This window comes from Nicotiana tabacum, chromosome 23 (genome assembly GCF_000715075.1).
Source record: "Nicotiana tabacum cultivar K326 chromosome 23, ASM71507v2, whole genome shotgun sequence".
Classification (NCBI taxonomy): Eukaryota; Viridiplantae; Streptophyta; class Magnoliopsida; order Solanales; family Solanaceae; genus Nicotiana; species Nicotiana tabacum.
In genome coordinates, this window is record NC_134102.1 from 87,413,985 (window position 1) to 87,424,398 (window position 10,414).

Genomic DNA, 10,414 nt, shown 5'->3' on the forward strand with positions numbered 1-10,414 from the left:
TCCAATAGCTCCGTATGGTGATTTTGGACTTAGGAGCGTGTCCGAAAAATTATTTAGAGGTCCGTAGTGGAATTAGGCTTGAAATGGCGAAAGTCAAATTTTTGAAAAGTTTGACCGGGGGTTGACTTTTTGATATCGGGGTCGAAATCCGATTCTGAAAATTTGAATAGGTCTGTTATGTTATTTATGACTTGTGTGCAAAATTTGAGGTCAATCGAATGTGATTTGATAGGTTCCGGCGTCGTTTGTAAAAATTAAAAGTTTCAAAATTCATTAGGTGTGAATTGGGGTATGATTTGTGGTTTTAGCGTTGTTTGATGTGATTTGAAGGCTCGACTAAGTTCGTATGATATTTTAGGACTTTTTGATATATTTGGTTGAGGTCCCGGGGGCCTCGGGTGAGTTTCGGATGGTTAACGGATCGAATTCGTACTTAGAAGAAAATTTGAAAGTTTCTGCCATCTGATGCAATCGCACCTGCAGAAATTCCATCGCAGGTGCGAGCTCGCAGAAGCGAGCCTTCCATCGCTGATGCGTCCAGGCGTGGCTGCGGCTTCGATCGCAGAAGCGGCCCCGCACCTAAGGGCGTTTGATCGCAGAAGCGCAAGGGCGCTTGGTGAGGCAGCTTCGCAAATGCGGGCAGCTCCTCGCAGAAACGTGTCTGCAGATACGGACTATGTTCCACAGAAGCGTGATTAGTCGTAGAAGCTACAGCTTGGCCGCAGAAGTGGCTTAGTGAGCCACAGGTGCGAAAGCACTAGGCAGTGTACAAAACATAAGCGTCCGAGAAATTTTGTCATTTTTGACATTTCCAAAAGCAGGTGAGGCGATGTTTGAGCGAGAAATCAAGAGAAATCTTGAGGTAAATCACTTGTGATCATTTTTACTCCATAATATTGAATTATCATCGAATAATCCGACCAGATTACATATTTTTGAGGTGTATATCGGGGATTTGAACTTAAGGATTTGAAAATAAGATTTGAAGATTTGGAGGTCGAGTTGAGGTCGGATTTTGGTAAAATTGGTATGGTTAGACTCGTGGTTGAACGGGCTTTCGGATTTTGTAATTTTTGTCGGGTTCCGAGACATGGGCCCCATGGGCGATGTTTGAGCTAAATTTCGGATTTTGTTAGAAAATTAGTATTTTCTTATGGAATTAATTTCAATAAATTTTATTGACTGAATCGAATTATTTGTGGCTAGATTCGAGGCGTTTGGAGGCCAATTCACGAGGTAAAGGCATAGCGAAATAAAGAATTACACTGTTTAAGGTAAGTAACAGTTCTAAATTTGGTCCTGATGGTATGAAACCCCGGATTATATGTTATGTGATTGGTTTTGAGGTGACGCATATGCTAGGTGACGGGTGTGTGGGCGTACACCATAGGAATTGTGACTTGGTCAAATTTCATAGAATTGTATAGTTGAATAATCTGTTGATATCAGTATATTTTCTATGTATTAGAGAAAATTGAGCTGAGACTCGTATTAAAAATCATGCTTAGACATATGCTGTTATTATTGGTACCCACTGGGGTCATTTTTGTGGTTGAATTATATGTTCAAATTGTAATTTCACACTCAGTCATGTTCATTCATTTTATATCATATCTCAGTCTCTGTTGCTATTTATTGATACATCATATTATCATTTTTGGCTGATTTTCATGACATCTTGAGCCCGAGAAACTGGAGAGGTTGATGACTGAGTGAGGCCAAGGGCCTAATTGTGAGGATATTTATGGGATCGAGTTGCGCGCCGCAGCATGTTTCATTGTTATATGCCATGATTGGCTTGATATAGCGCTTGGTCTGAAGGAGCCCCTCTGGAGTCTGTACATACCCCCAGTGAGCGCAGGTACCAACTGAGTGCGAGTGTGAGTGCGAGTGTGAGTGCCAGTGCGAATGTGAGTGCCGAGTGTCGAGTCCTGGGTGACTGTGAGGTTGGAGTGAATGGGAGAGCTGAGTAACTGTTAGTGTGAGAGGATGCATTGATTTCATTATTTCTACATTTCAGCTATCATATATCACTGCTTTTGAAAAATTTCTAAAAGATATTATCTTCTGTTTCAGTCGAAGTTTATATGAAATTATTGTGGAATTTTTAATGTTGAACTTGAGAGTATGACTACCCTTTTATGTTGGAAATTACTGTATTTTGACTTAGCCATGAAGCCTGTCACTACCTTCAGTTCTTTATTTATTTTTGTTACTTACTGAGTTGGTTGTACTCATACTACACCCTACACTTCATGTGCAGATCCAGGTGATTCCGGACACAGTGGGTGTTGATTCTTTCGCACAGTTGATTTTTTTTTTCGGAGATTCAGAGGTAGCTGCTGTGTTTCACAGACCTTGTCTCCCCTTCCCTATCTCCTTGTTTACTGTATTTGATTGCAGACTATTATAGACCGTATTTTCCAGATTTGTAATGTATACATACTCATGTACTCAGTGACACTGGGTTTTGGGTGTGTATTTGTATCTAAAATTGTGAGGTCTTTTATTAAATTTAAATTATTATGTTTTCAAACTTAAAAGAAAAATATGGGTTATTGACATTGTCGGCTTACCTAGTATTGAGATAGGCGCCATCAGGACAGGTTAGGATTTTGGGTCGTGACAAGTTGGTATCAAAGCTTAGGTTACATAGGTCTCACGACTCATGAGTAGGTTTAGTAGAGTCTTGCGGATCGGTACGGAGATGTCTGTACTTATCTTCGATGGGTTGCCGAACCCTTAGGAAAATTTTACTTTCTTATATTCTGTCGTGCGTAATTGATTCAGCTTGAAGCATAACTCTTTGAGTTCCTTCCACGCATTCGTGTGCGTATGTGAGCGCTCGGTATTAGTTGTGAATCGCTGACTTGTGATTCCATGAACGAGGTTCGAGATGAGTATTCTATGTTTTGGTGATGGTCCAGTCTGGAGGACTTGAGGCCAGGGTTAGGTCGCAGCTTAAGCTCGATAGCTTCGGTTGTGAGAACTTGTGCGTTTAGACTTATGCGACCGGTAGTGTCCCTATGAGTGGAAATTTGTGGCTCGATGAGCGGTTGAATGGCTATATGATGAGTATGATGTGACTGCGGGATGTGTTCAGATGGGTTGAATATGACGAATAAAGTTTACTTATGACTCAAGATTTTGCTATGGGGTATTTGATTTCTGTCTTGATTTGACGTATAGCCTCGAGTTGTGAGTGTATTGAAGGATCTTTAACGTTGTTTAATTGTGGAATAAATTAAATTCTCATGTCTTGTTAATGAGTTTGTACTCGGGAAGATTAAGTGATTGCGTAGTAATTGTGGCTGCGAAAGGGTATAACAAGATTTTAATTTGAGGCTAAGCAGGGGATTATCTCTTGTAGAGTAATCTACGTAGGTGTGTTCCTTATAATGTTGAGTGAAGAGTTTCGTTTCTACCAGTGGAGTGTATGTGTTGAGATTTGAATTTGAATCTGAGTGACAAAGTTGACTTGACTGTCAAGAGAATAAATGCGATCTTAGCGGATGATTGAGGTACATTATGGTTTGTGTTACCTAAGCTCGTGACGCATTTTCGTTGAATTAACTGCGGGATTATGACAATAGTAGAGTATGGGTATGGTGAGTTATCAGATATTTTATTATATGGCTTTGAGCCAAGTGGGGGAGTCTGTTATCTACGATTTGATTGCACGATTATATGTTGTATTGGTTTTAGTCTGAGGCATACTTGTGGATTAGGTATGACTTGCAGAGGTTGAGATCGAGGATGGCTCGAGTAAGGAAATTCCTGAATACAGGTTACATTTCACTTTATGAAAAATATGAAAATCATAGAATAATTAAGTTGTTATTTTGAAGAATGTTGTGCGCGTGAAGCATGAATTTGATTAGTGATGTCAATGCAGGGTTACTTCTTTGGGTGTTGTTGTGCTAAGGGGGCATGTGTCTTTGCCTGTTTGGGCGGTGCAATTTGAATTTGAGCAAAGTAGGTGACTCTCGAGAAGGTTCTAATGGATTCAAAATGTATATGTGGCAACTGAAAATTTTTCGGATTCGTATATCGCTAGAATAGGTTATTTACATTGGATGGTATCGGGACTTGCATTAATTCTGTATGACTATGAATTCTACATTTCAGTATAAAAAGGAAAGAAAAACTATTTTAAAATTCACATAAGGTCCTTCAGAGTGGGTGTCTCAGTTGTGGTACTTTGTAGTTCTTAAGAAGAATACAGTAGCTTATGGGCCTTAGGGCAGTGTTGTTTTATGTTAGGATGTCTTGTAGTGAGCTTTGGGTAAGGATCGTAGTGTTCTGACAAGGAGAAGTGTCAACTTGAGGGTAATTATGATGTGGTGAGGCTCTACAGATGTTTTGGTGGCAATATTCTTGGGTTTGGTGACCTGTGTGGCTTGGTCGAGTTAGAGAAATTTAGTTCTGATAGCTTGATTAGGTGCAAATGGATTTCAAAGTGTTCTTGATGGTTTCTATCATGGTTTGAACCGGATATTTTCTATTGGTGTGGGGAATGTATGTATTGTGATTTTCTCCTAAAAGGAAGCGAGAGGAAGGTTTCTAAATGGCCAGGTATGTAATTTTCAAGTTACCTAGAGTTGATAACGAGATTCTTGTGCTTGTCACATGATGCCATGATTGATATGGTGTGCTGTGCGGGATTAAGATTTACATGTACAAGGTGGCAGTTCATTCCTGAAGGGAAGGCCATGGATTCTGGATAGAATGGTCAGTTTCAGATATTTAGATGAATGTTATGGCTGCTCGGTAATCCCTGAGAAGGGTGTGTATTTCAGTAGGCGCATTGTGTTTTGACTTACAAATGTTTCGTTGGTATTGCGGTACTCACCTGGTTGATAGACTACTGACATTCAAATTAATGTTATATGGCACGGAAGAATTATGAAAGTATTCCTCGTGGAATGATCGTGCATAAAAGATGTGTTAGTCATTTGAGTGCTGAAGTTGGGATCAGTTATGGTGATTCATGTGTACTTATTTGATTGCTCCTGTATGATATAATCGGACCGGGGGCCTGTGACTATGCCAGGAGAATTATATTATTGGCACGTGAGTTGTCCGTGCGGATCCATGTACTAATATTATTGGCACGTGAGTTGTCCGTGCGGGTCCAGATATTGATACTATAGCACGTGAGCTGTCCCTGCGGGTAATGTTAATGTGAGCTCTAGGAGAGCTGGCTACTATTATTAGATGAGTGTGTCTTAGTTCTACTATACATTATGAGCTCATAACATTGTGGTTGTGGTGGTGCTTGTTGAACCTACAAAACGATTCTCTTCTTTGAGACAATTTCCATTTTTGGGTACACAGATTGCGCAGTTTGGCTTGAGTTATATTGGTATGGCATGTCTAGGGAATAGTTGTTTTTGATAATATAAGGTCATTTGACCTAGAATGGGCACTATCATGTTTGATTACGGTATATTTGGAAGAATAATTTAAAATTCGGCTTAAATAATTGGCTATGGTAGTTGTTGAACGAAGGAAGCTCCATGACCTGTTGATTTGGTTAGTGGTTGTGAGTTCATGTATGTTTCTTTCATTATCGGCGGTGTACGAAGGTTTTGGAATGAGGTTCTATTGAATGTGTGGTTTTCTACTAGTACTTGATTGGTTTTGAGTAGTTACGGTAATCGAGAATGGGGTTGCGAGTATGCGAGTTGTGTAGTATGTTATGCGATTAGATCTGGGGTTATGGTTATGGCTTGATACAGCTTGTTCAAACTTATACAGTGTGTAGATGTGAGACTCGAGTCTTGTAAGAAATTATGGATCTTGGAAATCGGGTTCTAAGTTTTACGAACTAGGGTTAAAGTAATGATCATCAATTGTATTGTGTTGTCAGGCCTATATGGAATAGGGTGGCATGAGATCACCCCCGGGTATGTACGTGGTAAGGTGGAATAGTGATTCGATAGTTTAGGAACAACTCTTGGCACACAGTTTACATCACAGTTTTGGATGTAAGAACGGTGAGAAGTATTTACACAGGTTCAGTTGAGCACAGTATTCCACCCTCAGACAGACGGACAGTCCGAGCGTACTATTCAGATATTGGAGGATATGCTACACGCTTATGTCATTGATTTTGGGGGTTCTTGGGATCAATTTCTGCTACTCGCGGAGTTTGCTTATAATAACAGCTACCAGTCAAGCATTTAGATGGCTTCGTATGAGGCTTTATATGGGAGACGGTGTCGGTCTCCAGTGGGTTGGTTTGAGCCCCGTGAAGCTAGGCTATTGGGTACTGACTTGGTTCAGGATGCTTTGGATAAGGTTAATTGATTCAGGAGAGGTTTCGCATGGCACAGTCTAGACAGAAGAGTTATGCCGACAGGAAGGTCTGTAATGTTGCTTACATGGTTGGGGAGAAGGTTCTGCTCAAGATTTCACCCATGAAGGGTGTGTTGAGGTTTGGAAAGAAGGGCAAGTTGAGCCCTTGGTATATTGGGCCTTTTAAAATACTTAAGAAGATTGGAGAGGTGGCTTATGAACTTGCTTTGCCGCCTAGTCTATCAGGTGTTCATCTAGTGTTCCATGTATCCATGCTCTGGAAGTATGTCAGGGATCCGTCTCATATTTTAGATTTCAGTACAATGCAGTTTGGCGATAATTTGACTTATGATGTGGAGCCGGTGGCTATTTTAGACCGTCGGGTTCGAAAGATAAGCTCAAAGAACATAGCATCAGTGAAGGTACAGTGGAGAGGCCAGCCAATCGGAGAAGCTACTTGGGATATTGAGCAGGAGATGCAGAGCAAATATCCACACCTATTTGAGACTCCAGGTATGATTCTAAACCTGTTCGAGGACAAACGTTTGTTTAAGAGGGGGAGAATGTAACGACCCGGCCTGTCGTTTTGAGTATTATAACCCCGTTCCCCCAATTACTGCTCAAGTTATGCTTTATAGTTATTTTATAAATTACCGGGTTAGTTGGTTCGGGTCCGGAAGGATTTCGAAGTGAAATAAGACACTTAGTCTCATAATTGAAAACTTAAGTTAGAAAAGTTGACCGGATATTGACTTATGTGTAAACGATCTCGGATTTGAATTCTGATGATTCCCATAGCTCCGTATGGTGATTTTGGACTTAGGAGCATGTCCGAAAAATTATTTAAAGGTCTGTAATGGAATTAGGCTTGAAATGGCGAAAGTCGAATTTTTGGAAAGTTTGACCGGGGGTGACTTTTTGATATTGGGGTCGGAATCCGATTTTGAAAATTTGAATAGGTCTGTTATTTCATTTATGAATTGTGTGCAAAATGTGAGGTCAATCGGACATGATTTGATAGGTTTCGGCGTCGTTTTTTGAAATTGGAAGTTTCAAAGTTCATTAGGCTTGAATTGGGGTATGATTCATGGTTTTAGCGTTGTTTGATGTGATTTGAAGGCTCGACTAAGTTTGTATGATATTTTAGGACTTGTTGGTATATTTGGTTGAGGTCCCGGGGGCCTCGGGTGAGTTTCGGATGGTTAACGGATCTAATTCGGACTTAGAAGAAAATCGGAAAGTTTTTGCCATCTGATGCAATCGCACCTGCAGAAATTTCATCGCAGGTGCGAGCTCGCAGAAGCGGGCCTTCCATCGCAGATGCATCCAGGCGTGGCTGGGGCTTCGATTGCAGAAGCGGCAGGTAGCCGCAGAAGTGGCCCCGCACCTGCGGGCATTTGATCACAGAAGCGCAAGGGCGCTTGGTGAGGTAGCTCCTCGCAGAAGCGTGTCAGCAGATGCAGACTATGTTCCGCAGAAGCGTGATTAGCCGTAGAAGCGGCAGTTTGGCCGCAGAAGCGGCTTAGTGAGCCGCAGGTGCGAAAGCACTGGGCAGTGTACAAAACAGAAGGGTCTGAGAAATTGTCATTTTTGACATTTCCAAAAGCGGGTGAGGCGATATTTGAGCGAGAAATCACGGAAAATCTTGAGGTAAGTTACTTGTGATCATTTCTACTCTATAATATTAAATTATTATTGAATAATCCGACTAGATTACATATTTTTGAGTGTAAATCGTAGATCTGAACTTAGGAATTTGAAAATAAGATTTGAAAATTTGGAGGTCGAGTTGAGGTCGGATTTTGGTAAAATTTGTATGGTTAGACTCGTGGTTGAATGGGCTTTCGGATCTAGATTCGAGGCGTTTGGAGGCCATTTCACGAGGCAAATGCATAGCGGAATAAAGAATTACACGGTTTGAGATAAGTAACAGTTCTAAATTTGGTCCTGAGGGTATGAAACCCCGAATTATGTGTTATGTGATTGGTTTTGAGGTAACGCACATGCTCTGTGGTTGAATTATATGTTCAAATTATAATTTCACACTCAGTCATGTTCATTCATTTCATTTCATATCTCAGTCTCTGTTGCTATTTATTGATATATCATATTATCATTTTTGGGTTGATTTTCATGACATCTTGAGCCCGAGAGACTAGAGAGGTTGATGACTGAGTAAGGCCGAGGGCCTAATTGTGAGGATATTTATGGGATCGAGTTGCGCGTTGCAGCATGTTTCATTGTTATATGCCATGATTGGCTTGATATAGCGCTTGGGCTGAAGGAGCCCCTCCGGAGTCTGTATACACCCCCAGTGAGCGTAGGTACCTACTGAGTGCGAGTGCTGAGTAACTGTGAAAAATGAGTGACTGTGAGGAATGAGTGACTGTAAGGTTGGAGTGAATGGGAAGACTGAGTGACTGTTACTCTGAGATGAAGCATTAATTTCATTATTTCTGCATTTCAGCTGTCATATATCACTGTTTTTGGAAATTTTCTAAAAGACATTATCTTCTGTTTCAGTCGAAGTTGATATGAAATTACTGTGAAATTTTTAATGTTGAACTTGAGAGCATGCCTTCCCTTTTATGTTGGAAATTATTGTATTTGGACTTAGCCGTGAAGCTCGTCACTACCTACAGTTCTTTATTTATTTTTATTACTTACTAAGTTGGTTATACTCTTACTACACCCTGCACTTCGTGTGCAGATCTAGGTGATCCCGGACATAGTGGGTGTTGATTCTTTCGCATAGTTGATTTTTTTTCCGGAGATTCAGAGGTAACTGCTGTGTTTCGTAGACCTTGTCTCTCCTTCCCTATCTCCTTGTTTACTGTATTTGGTCTCAGACTATTATAGACCGTATTTTCCAGATTTGTAATGTATAGATGCTCATGTACTCAGTGACACCTGGTTTTGGGAGTGTATTTGTATTTGAAATTGTGAGGACTTTTATTAAATTCAAATTATTATGTTTTCAAACTTAAAATAAAAATATGGGTTATTGACGTTATCGGCTTGCCTAGTACTGAGATATGCGCCATCACGACAAGTTAGAATTTTGGGTCATGACATCTATCTTTCAAATGAAACTTCAGAAATTCAAATATTAAATAGTTTAATCTATTGAATGCAACTTAAGATTTTGAATCTTAAGTTCTGAAATATAAACTTGTTCTTCAAATTTCAACAATCCAATACATGATTCAATGCTCAAATCTGCTCCAAATGAGCTCAAATTTGAAACATAATTTTTTAAATATCATAAACAACAAATTTCAATCATCAAATTGTCAAAATAACAACAAATTTAATAAACCGATTTTGCAACTAAGAAAAAAATGTATGTAAAGAAAACAATAAAAATAAAACTCTAAGCACAATAAAAAGAAAACAACAGTAAAGAAGAAGAAAAAAATGTATGTATCTGAAGTTATTCAGGTATCAGTTAAACTTTTTTTAAAATGGGTGACACAAAATTGCACGCCATATAAAAGTTCTTCTTGTAAAATTACTCCTAACTGGTTTTTTCCTTCCAGATTAGTTTCCTCTAAAAGCAGTTATTAATTATGTATCGGTACGGACACCAAGCTTCAATTGATTTTGTTAAGATGTCTTACACATTGAATATCTGTCTTGGGCTAGCCCGACCAAATTGACATGTTTACTATCAATCTATCTATATATATCTATTTATATTTATATTTATACTATATTAAAAGTACGAAAGCACTTAGCGAAATATTGTTCGTCTTTTTTATTCTTAAAAAAATAGAGTTCATATTGGACTACAATGTCATTTGATTATTCTCCTAATATATTAAGACTTTGAAAATAATAAAAAAATTTACTCATTCCTTATTTGAACTAGGTAGAAAGTCCTAATATTTAGAATTTCGTATGGAAGAGCTTTAATTTGTTGAACGTATTGTAGTGAGATTATTTTTCTTCCCAAGTTATTCTTTTTCCTTTTCTTACTTTGGTATAGTTAATTTAATCATCACCAATACATAACTAACTTAAACTAACTTAATTAATTAGTTAAAACTTAATATAATCATACCAATAAATATATAAAATATACCACACACTAATTATCCGTTAGTTTTATGCT